The following is a 16,682-nucleotide window of genomic DNA, read 5'->3' on the forward strand; positions in this document are numbered from 1 at the left end:
TGACATTGGAGCTTGCATTTAGATCATCAAGGAGTTTATAGGAGCTCTTCTCAACACTTCCCAAAGAATTTGAAAGAGGTAAGCCTTGATTGTTTAGATTTTGATGATTTTTGTGTCTATGCTTATGGGTTTTTTGCATGAATTTTTTTTGTTTGTTTATGATTTTTTTTTACTTTAGATCTTCATAAAATGCAATGCTGAAATGGTAATATTTGGTCTAAAATGTCTTATTGCAGCAACCTTTACATTGTTCCTTAACTAAGTCATAATGGCTTCTGGAGGTAAAAAACCCAAGCTCTCTAAAGGCAACAAAAAAGATGAGTGTTGGAAGTTCACCATAGAATTTTTGGGCAGAAAGAGAACTCAAACAAAATGCCTATTTTGCAAAACCATTAATAGTGGGGGGATAAATAAATTAACATACCATATTGTTTTCTTACGTGGTCATGATATTGAGCCTTATGGAGCTGCAACTATTGAGGCTCAATGTTTTTGTTATGTAGCCTTGGAAAAATATGAACAAGAAAAAGAATTAAAAAGAAAACAATTAGAAGAGTTAGCTTTGATTGGTTCTAGTTCCCTTCCATGCTCATTTGCAAATGATTCTGAGTCAGTAGGCTGTGTTGGAGAAGGTTCTTCTCATCCCCCCTATCATCCTAGTGCTTCTATTGCTCGTTCTTCTTCTACATCTATTCCTTGCACTTCTAGTGATGCTACTGTTGCTGCCCCTTCTAGTAGTGTTGCTCTTCTTCGTCCTAGAGTTAGAAAATCTAGTAAGTTGGACAACATATTTATACTATGTACCACTCCTAGTGCACAACCCTTACTTGAGAGCATGGACTGGAATAGGGAGATACATGAAGCTGGAGTAAGAGCAATTTGCAAGTTTTGGTTTTTCTACAACATTCCATTTATAGCAACCAGGTACTTCAAGTTTTCAACTTCATTAATATTTGATTGTTTTACATTTTAAGTTTTAAAATTTATATTCAATTTTTTAATTTTAACTTGATGTTGAAAATTTGAAATATGCTAATTAAAATGTTTTTATAAATGTAATAGGACTCCTTATTGGTAGGGGATGATTGATGCAGTTTCCATCTGTGGTGCGAGGTTCAAAGGCCCCACTGAAGATGAGTTGAGTGGCCCCCTCTTGCTAGATATGGTTGAGGAGATGAAACTTGAGTTGGAGGACCACAAAAATATTTGGAGAAAAAAGGGGTGTACCATCATGATAGATGGATGGACAGATAGGAGGTCCAGAACCCTCCTAAATTTTCTTGTTTCTAGCGGAGGTAATTCATCATGCTCTACTTCTTGAGGTCTAAAATTTAATGTATACTATTATTCAATAATAAAAATTTTGTTTTATTGAGTATTGATTCTTGATTCTTGAATGATAATTATTTTGTTTAATTTTCACTTTTAGGATCCACCATGTTTTTGAGGTCCATAGATGCTTCCTCGTGTGTGAAAAATGCAAAATTCTTATGTAAGACTATTGAGGAGGTCATAAGGGAGGTGGGGGAAGACAATGTTGTCTAAGTGGTGATAGATAATGCAGCTAATTATGTTTTTGCAGGTAAAATTTTAAATTCTAACTTTCTAAGTTCTATTTCTAAAAAATTTGTTTTAGTTTTTCATTAAATTTTGAAAATTAAAAGTTTTTTAATACATCAAAAATTTTCATTGTTTACTAACTAATTTAAAATTTTTGTAGGAAAACTATTGATGGAGAGACACCCAAAAATCTTTTGGACTCCATGTGCGGCCCATTGCATCGACCTCATGTTAGAGGATATTGGCAAGCTTGTTTGGGTAAAATCATGTGTTGCCAAGGCCAAAAATCTTTGTAAGTTCATCTATAATCATGCCTTGGTCCTCAGCACTATGAGGAAATACACAAATGGAAAGGAGTTGGCTCGTCCTTATCACAAGATTTGCCTCTAACTTTATCACACTAAAATCCTTGTTGAGTTCAAGGTTAGAGTTGAGGTGCATGTTTGTTGGTCCAAAATGGAGTTCCTCCTCCTTTATGAGCAGCCCTGCAGGGATAGATGCAACAAAATGCATTTATGATGATGATGATTTTTGGGAGCCATGTTTGAAGATTGTGGAGTTAATTTTAATTTTAAATTTTAAATTTTAAAATCTTAAGTCTTAAAATTTTATAAATTAATTTGTCTCATACATATTTTTGTTTTATTTTCATTGTGCAACTTTGCAAAATTTCATCATTCACTAAATTGTTTTTTTGTTTAATTGTTTTGTAGATCATCGAGCCCCTTGTAGCCCTCCTACGAGTTTTTGATGACGAGAAGCCCTCTATGGGTTACATTTATGAGGGAATGGATAGGGTCAAGGAGACTATTAAGGCCAAATATGTAGGAGTTGAGGAAAACTATGGCCCTATTTGGGACATAATTGATAGGAGATGGCAAAATCAGCTTCATAAGCCCATCCAAGCAGTAGCCTATTACCTCAATCCAGCATACCGTTTCCTTGATGATTTCAAGGTAGATGAGGAGGTTCTTAGTGGCCTATACACAGTGGTATTGAAGATGTCCCCTAATCCCACAGATATATTGCTTGAGATGGATGCCTATAATAATGCATCAGGGCCCATTTTTTCAAGTCAAATTTGCAAAGAAGGTCATACAAAATTGTAGCCAGGTAAAGGTTAGAGCTTAAGTCTTATACAATCTAGTTTATAAATTTCTAGCTTTAAACTTAAAGTTCAAATTTTGAAATGAGACTAATATTTTTTTGTTTTCCTTTTTTCAAAATTCAGATAGATGGTGGCAAATGTTTGGGCCTTCAACCAAAAACCTTCAGCAAATTGCCATCCGCATTTTGAGCTAGCCAAGTAGCACTTCTGGATGTGAGTGCAACTAGAGCATGTTCGAGCACATCCACTCGAAGAGGCGTAATAGGTTGTCTGTACAGAAAATGAATAGTTTAGTCTTTGTGCACTACAACCTATGCATTAGGATTAGGGAGATTTTGGATAGTGACACCTCTCTGATTACTCTAGAGGAGGTTGATCTAGAGTCTGATTGGATCACTAAGGCTACTAATCTTGTCTTTGATGATGAGGACCTATAGTGGCTTGACCAGACAGATAGAGAGGGCCAAGCTGAGGCTGTGGCTATGGCAGCAGAGGACTAGAAAGCTCTAGTTGTTCCTAGTGGCACCTCAGAGACATTGGCAGAGCCAGAGGCAGAGAGTACAGTTGATCCTAGAGGCACCTCACGAGCTGATGCTATGGATACTAAGACATCTAGGACCTACCTTAGGTGCATTACTAAGAGGCATTTTGTAGATTATACTGAGCCTGAGCTTGAGGTTGAGGCTGAGGTTGGGGATGAGGATGAGGATGATGATGATGATGAGGATGATGATGAGGATGAGCCTGAGGATGAGGATGATGATGAGGACTCTGACTAGGAGCCATAGCTATAGACTTATAGTCTTGTTTTAACTTTTTGTTTAACAGTTTAATAGTAACTTAATATATGATCAGCATTTGGAACATTTGAATTTGATGATGACTATTGAATCTTGATGTGTTGGATTTCATAATGCATAAATGATAATACATATACATTTTGATGGTTTGCATGGATTTATCTTAGTTTGACTTTAATTACTAGTAATATAGTATTTACTTTTAGCAATTTACCTTTGTAAGTTTCTAACTTTGTAGTATTGTACATATGTAATCAATGTTTGACTTTTAAGTTTTAAGTTTTTAACTTTAAGTATGTGGCATGTGCATTATGATCAAATTATCTTCTATTTAATGATGTTATTGTTTCTTTACACTTTATTCAATAATGGGTGCATGGAATGTTCTTTAAATCATAAAAAATCTCAAAATTTTGAGGTTTTTTCACTTTGCCGAGTCACCGTCGAGCCGGGTCATGAGTCAAGTTACCCTTGCCGAGTCCAAGCCAAGTCTGAGTCTCGTTACACTAGAAAAAATAGAGCATTGGGAAATAGATTTTTGATGATCTATCATTGTCTTTCATTTGAGATGTAATGAAGAGATGCATAGACACACAGTGATAGAGAACAATCGTATGATGATGCCAGTGTATGCACAAGACATGGTTTCAAATGTATGAAGTTTTGTATTGATTGTGAGCCGATATTGTTGTTGTAAGTATGAATTAATTAATTATCTTATCAAGGCTGAGTAAAGGAATTATTATGAGGATAAGGCATAAAGGAAAGTTTTTTTTCCTTGTTTGTAATCTATCTTGGAGAAGAGGACCAAGTGGAATGTGAAGGATTAGTGTGCAAAACAAGGAGGAAAAGAAAGCTTACTAAATGTGTGTAAGTGACCCAAGGGATCATTAGATGCATAGTCTGAGATCTAGATACAAGATCTAAAGGAGCAAAAGTTTGGTTAATAGGAAAAAGATAGAGGAACGAAGTACATTTTAGTTCTATTATTCAGCAAGGAAAAATACATAAATCATTTTGATAGTGGGTTCTTTGATCTTAGCCTTGTAGTTATTTAGGCAGTGGGTCTAGCTATCTTCCAAAACTCCAAATAAGGTTGGCAAAACTCTTAACAGGGTTGGAATCTCCTAATAGGGATTCAAAGTCTCCTAACAGGGACTCACATGTACTAAATGTTGTAATTGACTCCTAACAGGGTCTATCCTCTAACAAGGAATATTTATATTAGTACATCATCTTATGGCTACCATCCCCACTAGGGTTTTCCCTCTAATCAAGGGTTTCCCTAGTTAACATATCTGGTGTTAACTAATTGTGTATGAGTATCTTGTTGTGGTTTCAGTTTGTATTACTCGCATGATTAAGTTTGTTTAAGGTTAATGTTTGTGATGATAGTTGGATAACTGATTCACCCCCCCTTCCCCCACTCTCAGTTATATCAATGGTCTATACATATTCTAACAATTGGTATCAGAGCATAAAGTCCTTGAAGATAAGGCTTAATAACTTTGGGAGATCAATGGTGAATATGTTCAGGAAGGACAATCCAAGATTTGACAGGGCCAACTATGATAATTGGAAGTTAAGGATGAAGACTCATCTACTATGCATGGGTCTAGGATACTAGCTTTTGATGAAAAATAAGAAGGAAATTGTTGAAGAAGTAAAGCTTAGATGAATGTAGTGAGGGAGAAAGGGATCTATTCATCTTTAATTTGAGAGCTAGAGAAACCCTATTGTCAACTCTTCTAGAGAATGAATATAATCAGGTAAAGACATTTCAAACTTCTCATAAAATTTGGAATGCATTAGAAGTTACTTTTGAAGGTGATGCTCATGCAAATAGAAAGAGATTGCAAAATTGGATATGGCAACTAACAGATTTGTTTTGTAGTTTTCAGTTTTCAGTGTCAGATTTCAGCTTGGTTTGGTGTGGTGTGTTTCATTCAAGCTAGTTTGTTTTTAGTTTTTAGAGTTTTAGAGTTTTCTAAAATGAGAAGGTTCAGTTTTATACATGAAAAATGACTCTGTGCCCAATGGATAGGATAAGGCAACTGGTCTGAAATTGTTTAGCAAGCAAACACTCTTGAGAGGTCACCAAAAATGTTACCTATTTAGCCTACCACCTAAATGGTTAACTATCAAGTTGTTGTTAGATTTAAAACTCTATGTTTACATTGTAGATATCATATGTTTCAGAGTAAACTGAATGCTGAAAAGAAATTATGGAATACTGATGTAATGAAAACTTGATCACTTTCATTTCAGAGCTGATATATAGATATAAAAGGAATATGAAATGTTCAGCTAATGTACAAGTGTTCACATTTTATATACAGTAATTTACAAAGCATTCAAGAATCCACACAACTTGTGGAGGCAATAAAATTACAATGCTAAACAAAAACATGCTACAAATAAATAACATGAAGGAAAGATAGAAGGGAAGCCTTCATTGCCTGAGCAAGAGGTTGACAATTGAAGCTGAAGAAGACTAGGGCCAGCATCCAGCTCATGAACAACCTGCAAAAAATGATGAAGAAAGGAATCAGTTCATACGAATTGAACAATGAAAACATTCATGTGTACCTTTACTTCATATCATTTAGTCATAACATGAAAATTGAGAAATTCAGAAATCAACATCCAAGAAAGTGCCAGAAGAAAGAGAAAAAGAGAAACAAAACACAAGATTTTTAATACTAATCATGTTTGTTTCATGCGCAGATACAAGTTTGAAGACATTGAGGAGATCATTTAAAGGATGTGCATAAGTTACAAGCATGAAAATTTTTGGTCAAATCAAGGAGAGATGAAGACCAAATATTTGAGGAGATCATTGAAGGAACACGCATACACTACAAGCATGAAACCTTCTTGTTGAATCATGTAGCAGCAAAGGCAAAGGACGAGAGGAGACAGTCCAGGGGCATACCTAAAATACAAGTATGAAACCTTCCAGTCAAATCATGGAGGACACATAAAGTTTGAGTCTTAGGATAAAGGAATTTCAAGGATCTTTGCAAGTATACTTCAGCATATAGAAAGAATTAAAGATGCAATTAGTCACAAGATCAGATTAATGAATTATGAGAAAAGGGGTGAAATCTACTACGTAAAATATAATGTGCATAAACAAGGGCACAAACTGGTAAAGTGATTACAGCTACGAGAAATAGGAATGTGGTTGGAAAGGTTGGGGAAGAACTAATCATATGGAAGAATGGGTTGTGTAAAACATGCAGGGGCAACAGTAATAGTTAATTTAAATAGAATGAAGATCACCTTGCAGATACAGGAGCAAAAGGTTTTGTAAAATGTGTAATTGGTTTAGGATCTCTTAAGAAGGAGGTGCAAATATCAAATGTTTGCTTTTTTTTTTTTAAAATGAAATTTTTTTAAGTGAATGCTCAGATGTTGGTCATATAATCAATCATGATATTTGCAATAAAATTTTTGGAAGTAAGTAAGTAAGTTGATACTGATATTTGGACAAGTAGAAAACTTGCATCTACTAGTGGGAATAAAATATTCTAAATACATTACTGCTGATGGTGAACATACACTCAAGACAGAGAATAATGGAATGGAAAAGATTAGATGCTACTGCCCCATCTTTAGAGGATAAAAGTAAGTTAAAAATTTGTTCCTTTAAATCATGCCAAGAAAATAGATTTTACATCTGTTCCTTCATGTACAATGGCAAAAGCAAGCTAAAATTTCAGTTGATATGATATATCACATATAGAAGCTAAAAGGGCTTTCAAGTAGCCAAGAAACAACAAGAATCTCCAAAAGAGCCTTTCTAGGTATTTATAACTTACAACTCCAATTTAAATAGAAAATAAGGAATATTCAGCTACAAATGTGTATGAGAGAAAGAGACAAATCTTTACAATAGCAAAGCCATGAATTAAAGGAGTTTACGGCAGCCAAGTCATGAATGAAAAGAGATATCAAAATCAGATATCATAATGAAAGATACAATATGATGAATGCAAAGGAGGAATCCTTGTTTCTTTTTTACAATTTCTACAAACAACCATAGCAAGAAATAAGTTTATTCCTTTCCTATAACCAGCAATATCTTACAGAGTATCATGTATACTGAACAGTACATGAAGGAGAGGCCAAACTCAAATACACTACAGCAAGGGTCTTTGATTTCATTTAAAGAAAATATGGTGCTTTACATAACTGAAAATGTAAACCCATACCTTGTATAGCTACAGTATTGAAACAAATATAAGAACATGGTGTCCAAACGTTATTTTCATAAGTAAATGCCCAGATCAAACCCACAATAAGAACATAGAACTCACATATGGAGAATACAATAAGAATAGCGTCCAGCACATATCAAGAAAGGTAAAACTTGTGAGCTCTCAAAGCCAATCCATGGCCAAATGCAAGAACATCTAGTCTACAACAAGAATGTAAAAAATTTGTAGGAAAAGAGTCATGTATGTAGTCCAAAAAATGCCCAAAAGTCTGCCCAACAAAGCAAGAAAAATCGCAGGAAGGAAAGGAAAATTGACACATCCAAAACATGTGTCTCATGGCAGCAATATGGCATCCAAATCGCAACAAGATAATCATAGAAAGATCCAAATCGTAGCACTTTCCATCCATGGTTGCGTCTAGGGTTTTGAAACCCTTCATCTTTCTCCCAATACATGAGTAAAAAGGCAAAGACAAAACAAAATGAATTGACTTACCTTTTCTTTTTTGCCTTAGGCATTTTCCTAAGCCGCCCTTAAACTCCATTTAAGAAAATTTTGGGTCCATGATATTGGAGGTAGGAGTTAGGAGTTTTGAAAAAAAAAGAAAAAAAAAAACCTCTATTTTTATTAGTTAAATGTATAATAGATGATATTTTATAAAAATAATTTTTATACATATTTAACTAATAAAAATTATATTTTATGATCTTCTTTTATTTATATTTATACTAATATGTTTTGAAATTAACAAATAACATGTTAATTATAAACATATTAATATCAATATAAATAAAAGAATTAAAAATAAATAATTTCCTAAATTAATATTTATTTAATATAAAACATGTTTATAGAAAATGATAAAAATAATGATAAACACATTAATATTAAATTAATATAATAAAAGAGAGAGAGAGAGAGAGAGAGAGAGCTTTAATTGTAAAATTAATATGTCAAGTGGTCGTAATTATAAGACCATTGATTTTATTAATTAATTAAAGAAAATTATAAGAGTCAAATGTTTTAATGCCTAAATGCAAGGAGATGAAGTAGGAAGGCTAATTTTGAACTTCAAGAAAGAACATTCAGTTAACACTTAAGTAAGGAGCTATTTTTGGAGGCTAGGGATAGTTTGAGTTTCTCATGCATTGATAGGGTTGAAGAGTGCTATTTTTAGTGGTTTTTGGGGTAGTTGAGATTAGTTATGCATATTGTTCACATTGAGAGCCTATTTTATGCATATATTGCATAATTAGGAGCAATTTTACATGCTATATTTTTGGGTTACTTAATGTGTCTGAGTTTAAGCTTTTGTGCATGATTTTGAGGAGCTAGAGGCAATTTTTGAGTTATCCATCAGTTGGGTAGGTGGTTGAGAGCAGTTTTTAGAGGCTCCTTCATAGATTTTATCATTTTTGGTTGATTTTTCCTAGGCATGATTTTGGAATTCGAGTTAGGGTTATTTTCTATATATTATACTTTCACCTCATTATGAGAGACCTTTTGTATTCAAATTTTTACACATTGCAAATTTTGAGTTGATTGTGAGGGCATTTGTAGTAGAGATTGTTTCTTTTTAGCATTGATTATAGAGATTCAGTGGTTCCTTCTCATTGGTTCTTGTGCAATATTGTGGATTTTTTACTTTAATGTTGTGTTCATCTTCATTTTAGTTACATTCCTTATTACAGCTTTGAATCATGATACATGTGATTACAAGTCTATGTTTGTGATTATTGTCTTTTTGCAAAAAATTGGTGAAACCTAGGTATCCCTTCCAAAGAAGAAGATCCCAGTCCTTGCATAGAAACATTTTTGTGGTTACGTGTTTGTCTGAGTATTGTGAATCAATTGTTTTTTCACAATTCATGCTAATTTGATCAAAGTTACATTCAAAACCATTGGTGTATCACCTATTTTTAGTTTTAGTATCCAGTTATTCACATACATTCTCAACCCTTTTCCCAAGTTCAAAATTAGTTTCATAGGTGATATCATATAGGAACCATCCTAGAATCTGCAGATTCTTTGCTTGTTCTTAACCCCATCATCTGAGAGAGGTTTTCATGTTCCAACAAGATAGCTAGATTCTTATCTCACTATAGGCACAATCCTGATTAACAAAAACTTCTAGAGCTTATTGTATCTATGTCCCTAGACAAAGAAATATTGAACTAAGTTGAGATGTAATATTTGATGAAGATTCAGCATTCAAAAGATATAAGGGTGAAACTGAATCAAATTCAAAAGAGACAATAGAAGAACAAAACTCTAACAATGAGAGGGAGTTTCTAATGGAGGAAAATAACTCTATTGAACCTATGGATGTTACTCACACTTCTAAGGAAAAGAAAAGACCACTATGGGCTAGAAAGCTAATTGAATAAAATGATTCCATTCCCTTAGATTTCATTAGGGAAAGAAAACATCCTAACATCTATTCTAGTTATATTGCATTATTGAGTGAAATTTCCAAATCTGAACCATCCCATGTAAAAGAAGCATTGAAACATCAAAACATAAAAAAGATGTTTGGGATATTGTTCCTAGACCCAAAAATAAATCGATTGTCTCCTCAAAATGATTATTTAAAATTAAACATGCTGCAGATGGAAGTATCGACAAGTACAAAGCGAGATTTTTGGCAAGAGGATTTTCTCAAAATGAAGGAATAGACTATGATGAAACTTTTGCTCCAATGGTCAGATATATCTCTGTCAGAACTGTTATAGCCATTGTTGCATCCAAGGGATGGAAAATTCATCAAATGGATGTAAAGACTGCATTCTTGAATGGTGTTATAGAAGAGGAAGTTTATCTTGAACAACCTGAATGTTTTGAAGTAAAAGATAAATTGTCCTATTTATGTAAACTAAAAAAGGCTTTATATGGATTGAAACAAGCTCCCCAAACTTGATATGAATGGATAGATCATCACTTAACTAGACTTGGTTTCTCTAAAAACATTGTAGATCCTAATATTTATTACAAGGTAATACAAGGGGATATGTTGATTATGGTTTTATATGTTGATGATCTTTTGATTTCAAGAGAAGATCATCTTATTGATAAGCGTAAACAAGATCTTACATTTGAATTTGAAATGAAGGACCTGGGAATACTACACTATTTCTTGGGACTGGAAGTATGGCAACATTCAAATGGAATCTTCCTAAATTAAGGAACGTATACTCTGGACATACTCAAAAGATTTGGCATGTTGGACAGCAAGGCAATGAAGACTCCTATGGAAACAAATCTCAAGAAACTAAAAGAAGCAATAGAAGATTCTGAAAACATTGATCCTACTCTATATCGAAAAATGGTTGGTTCTCTAATGTATTTGGTAAATACAAGACTAGACATTTGTTATGTTGTAAATGTTCTTAGCCAGTTCATGTGTGAACCCAAACAAACTCATTTAGTAGCAGCAAAACACATTCTCAAGCACCATAAACTTAATCTAAGCAGATATATACAAACTTTGACTAGGCAGGAAATTCTAAAAATTAAATTGCAAGAGTACTTTAGGATGTTGTTTTACTTTGGGATTAGTGATGATATCTTGGTTTAGTCGGAAGTAGTCTTTAGTAGCTCAGAGTTCTACAAAACCCGAGTACATAGTTATCCATGGGAGCAAGAGAAGCTGTATGGTTGAGAAAGCTGCTATTTGGATTATTTGGAAAGCCTCTTCCACCTACTACTATCTATTGTGATAACTAGAGCATCATTAAACTATATCTTAATCTAGTGTTTCATAATAGATCAAAACACATCGAGATACCATACCACTATGTTCGAGATATGGTTGAGAAGGATGTAATTGAGTTGAAATATATTAGTATAGAGAATCAAATTGCAAACACTCTTACCAAACCACTTGCTAAAACAAAAGTGGAACACTTTGGTAAAGAACCTGGTATGATTGTAAAATTTGAGGAAATGTCTCAAACGAATTGATTATTGTACACTATATATGTTATATGAATTTATAAAACCTACGTTGATCATTAAGAGGTGATGACTTTAAAATGATTTCACTTGTACTAGGAGAAGTTATTGTAAAGTGAGGACCTTACAATAACTTGTAGCATGATTCATAGCCTTGATATTCTGATAAACCAATACCTCACTGAGTACTTGGTGAACAACATTCAGTTCATGTTCTACTAGGCCATTACTCAAGAGTATTTGGTGAATATCATTTGATTGATATTCTAATAGGTCAATACTCATGTCACATAATGTCAAATATAAGTTGGTGAAAATCTTATCGTTGATAAACCAACACTTATCTGACATTGTATAAAGAAGTCTTCTGATCAAAGACTTCTTCTGTGTTAAACATAAATATATTTAAATTTGTTTTGTCCTACTAATCTAAGAGGGAGTGTTAATGTATAGATTAGTTGGACATAAATATTGATTATATATTTAATATTACTTTGTGTTGATATTTATGTTTATGTTTCAATTCATATATTTTAGATATTTGTACAAATATATATATATATATATATATATATATATATATATATATAGATGTAGACATAATATAATATATGAATTAGAGTAAGTGATAATCTGTAATGGACACCCAAAAATGTCCAAAAGCTAAACCAAGGCTGAAATTATATTAATGCTAAGAATGCTGCAATCAATTACAAAGAGTTGTATTCCAAAGGCCAAACCCTAAGGGAATGACATCTAGAATGTTACAACAGAGAATCAACGTCCTCTATTGCCAAAAGAAGGGAGTGTGATTCACACATCCAAGCTCTTATCAAATGCAATTCATAATCATCTGATGATCAGCAATGAGACTTTCAACCCTATTTATCCTTTTCTTCATCCTTCTGAAAGGAACTAAAACATTAATTAATTGCAAGAGCTAGAAGCTTCCTCCTTCCAATAATTAATGCATTCTCTAGAAATTCCTCCTTGTCAATAATTAATTAAATCACAAGAGGTTTCCATCCTTCCAATAATTAATACATACCCTAGAAGCTACTCCCTTGTTAATTAATAATTAAATTAATTAAATACAAAGTCACCTTTTAATTTTTAATTGAATGACTTTATAAGAAATTAATTTAGTTTCTTCTTATCTTCCAATTAGACTTTGGAGAACATGAAGGCCAAAAGATGGGATCATTACAAATCTGCCCTTCCTTGAAATTGCTTGTCCTCAAGCAAATTCAGTAACATAATGAACTCCAACCTGCACCTAGATCCCAATTGAAGTAATATGTGATATCCATATGGACATTAAACAAACTACAAATGAACATCATTAAGACCAACCACATGTCTTGCAAGTTAGCTCCCAAAACTTGTGTTGATGAAGTATAAGTCTGGATGTCATTAGAAGGTGGCTCCATAGAAGATCTATGAAACCTCTTCCTCCCAACTTCTGCAACACAAAATTGAATCTTTGTAGATGGTGAAAATTGAGCCCAACTCCACTCAAGTGAATGATTAACATCAGCCTCAAACATCAGATTGTCATAAGACAATGTTGCATCCATGTTGAACATAGTAATATCCCAAGAGTGAACATTAACACTTTGTTGATCGATAGTATAATATGACTCTATCACTATATTGTTCACCTCATTAGCACTAACAAGTGTACTATCATCAGAGCACACATCTACAACTGCATGCATACTACCAAACTCCTCGTTGGATGGTTCAACTAACATAGAAGTGGTTGCTGATATGATAGTGTCCTTGCATTCTTCTAATCCCACATCGATGGACTCCATATCACCAGCATCATAGCTAGGTGGCTCTATATGTGTCTTGATCCCACCTGAGGAAAAAACTTCTTTCTGCACTGGAGCAACATACAGATTGTCAATATTGATGCCCATCTGTCTAGCCATAAGCTGCAACATCATATCCATTCACCTGTTATGCTCCTATTGCATCCACTGCCCCTCCTATAATGTATTTAGTATCCTGAACATTACACTTTCTTGATCTAAACTGGTATACATTTTGTCAAAATCTTTTCCCTTTATCTCACTATTCCAAATTCCCTATAAGAACTCCATGGGATGGCAGGACCAATAGCTCTGATACCACTGTAATAGACACCCAAAAATGCCCAAAAGCTAAACCAAGGCTGAAATTATATTAATTCTGAGAATGCTGCAATCAATTACAAAGAGTTGTATTCCAAAGGTCAAACCCTAAGGGAATGACATCTAGAATGTTACAACAGAGAATGAATGTCCTCTATTGCCAAAAGAAGGGAGTGTGATTCACACATCCAAGCTCTTATCAAATGCAAGTCATAATCATCTGATGATCAGCAATGAGACTTTCAGCCCTATTTATCCTTTTCTTCATCCTTCTGAAAGGAACTAAAATATTAATTAATTGCAAGAGCTAGAAGCTTCCTCCTTCCAATAATTAAATCATGAGAGGTTTTTGTCTTTCCAATAATTAATACATACCCTAGAAGCTTCTCCCTTGTTAATTAATAATTAAATTAATTAAATACAAAGTCACCTTTTAATTTTTAATTGAATGACTTTATAAGAAATTAATTTAATTTCTTCTTATCCTCCACTTAGACTTTGGAGAACATGAAGGCCAAAAGATGGGATCATTACATAATCTAATGTTATCGACTGTCCATATCAAACTTGTTTATATTATATTAACTCCTACCAAATGATTATATTTGATGGTGACTATTGTGTCACACCTGCTAGACATGACTCATAGTCAACCTTTCCCTCTTATTTATATGACATTCATAGTTGATTATCAGACACAAAGAACACATAATATTACTTTAGTCTTCTAGTGCATATCAATGTTGAATTATTATAAATATCTCTCTCATACATTCTGAATAATCATCTCTATATTCTTGTAAATTAGAATTGTTATATGTTCTAATTTATTACTGTGGCATTATTATTGAGAAAGAACATATAATTAGATTCTTATCAAAAAGGGAGTAATCAGAATAGTATAGATATAGAGTTTGTATACATCAACAGAGGTCTTTACACAACCTTTCCCTCTGATTTATGTGACATTCATAGTAGATTATCAGACACAGCAAACACATAATATTACTTCAGTCTTCCAGTGCATATCAGTATTGAATTATTATAAATATCTCTGTCATACATTTTGAATAATCATCTCTGCATTCTTGTAAATTAAAATTGTTATATGTTCTGATTTATTAATATGGCATTTTTATTGAGAAAGAACATATAATCAGATTCTTGCCAAAAAGGGAGTAATCAAAATAGTATAGATATACCGTCTATCCTGGTTCTATGGTTATTGGGCTCAAATAAAGATAGGGGATTACTTTATGATTTCAGTAGCCAAAATCCTCAAAAATTTGAATATTTTATGCTTAAAAGAGTACAATATAAAGTGTGCCATGTTTTATACTTATTCCACATCTGCAGGTGTAATTTTCATCAAACCCTTGGTTAGCAAGATTCTACATGGCAATAGACTAAATGTTTTGAAATCTATAGTGTTATGTGAGTGATCAATGCAAGTGATTGTTTATGCATGTTGGAAACATCTATTTAAACCTTCTTCATCAATCTTAGGGGCAGATGTACCCATTTAGTCTATGTTGCTCTAAAAGAGTCCAAGAAAAAAATCAAAATTTGTGTATGGGTTCCCTAAGGAAGCTTGGCATCACAATCCTTGTGATGGTTGGCTATTGGAAGTGAAACTAAAAAAGGTCATGATGATGTATAGGTTAGTAAGGAAACACAAATGAGAGAGTACAAATAGGTTCCCCTTCTCAATAGGCCACCCCAATGTTGGATGGAGCTAAGAGATGATAACAAGCCCTTGGGCTTAATTTGACATATGTTCATGGCACCCCATTGTGTGTTACTTTCCAATCTCTAATATGGTGACTTTTTGGAATGAATTTATAGATTTATGTATGTGTTGTTATTTAACTTAGATTGCTTATTTATTTTAGAAGTTAAATAGATCTAATATGAATTAATCATAGAATACTAGTTGTAAACAAATTATGTTTTGGTGTTGTTAGTTTGGGGACATTAGAGTTGGGGTGACAACTCATATGCCAACAAGGTTGCATAATCAATATAAAGTGTGCATCGTGATTTATAGGTTATTTCATGACTTATGTTACATCATGTTTTGCAAGATATTAATCTTGATGTTTGTGAGGAATTTTCACTCTTACAAGGGCAATGGCTTTATCCCAATAGTATATAAGCTCCAACGGTCACAATGTACCTACAACACATATTATATACCTAATAGTTTTTCAAGCCTTGCATCTAGTCATAGGTTGCAACACCCAAATTTCATACGAAGATTCATCCTATATTCTATGTTCCCCAAAACTTGTGTTCTCATGTATAAAATCAGGAATGCTATTTGAAAATATTCCCTAATTTTTACAATCTCTATAGTTCCAACTGAAACATGCTTTTGCCTCTGTATGGCAAGAATTGGTCTATAAACTAGGATTATCTACCCTACAATTACTCCAACATGAAGATGGTTTTATAGCTATGTCAAACTTTCATGCCTTTGTTATGCTAGTGTAAGGCCTAATATTCATGAAGACTCCATTGCTTGGTGATAACTAGTGTCTAGTTATTATTGTTATCTATTTTCTTCACTATAAATGAAGCTAATATCATTATTTAGTTACTAGTAATCATTTACTGTCATCCCATATTTCAAATTGGACTCCTTATATTAATACCCCCCACATCTCCAAATGTTTGTGGTTTGTAAATAGTCACCAGGTACAAAAAATTCAATTCAGTGCGGAGATAAAATGTTTCAGAAATCTTGCAAGGAAAAATGGGTAAAATTTTAGAAGAATAGAAAAATCTAGACCAAATAAAACAAATCCAGTTGACCCACAAGATCATGGTCTAACAAGATCTAGTTGATATGGGTGCATATACATATTATGCAATTATTATAGATCCAACAAAATGTATCGCT

General features: G+C 33.2%; 1 long non-coding RNA gene across 1 annotated transcript; it reads right to left on the reverse strand.

Annotated features, from left to right (window-relative positions):
* Positions 1-5,707: 5,707 nt before the first annotated feature.
* LOC149541917 (uncharacterized) lies at positions 5,708-7,883 on the reverse strand. Its single transcript, XR_016355166.1, has 2 exons — positions 7,791-7,883; positions 5,708-5,991 (listed from the first exon to the last, which is right to left on the reverse strand). It is a non-coding gene; the product is annotated as an uncharacterized LOC149541917 (long non-coding RNA).
* Between the last annotated feature and the right edge of the window lie 8,799 nt (positions 7,884-16,682).

This window comes from Cupressus sempervirens, chromosome 8 (assembly GCF_028749045.1).
Source record: "Cupressus sempervirens isolate cs-2001-9-10 chromosome 8, ASM2874904v1, whole genome shotgun sequence".
Lineage (NCBI taxonomy): Eukaryota > Viridiplantae > Streptophyta > Pinopsida > Cupressales > Cupressaceae > Cupressus > Cupressus sempervirens.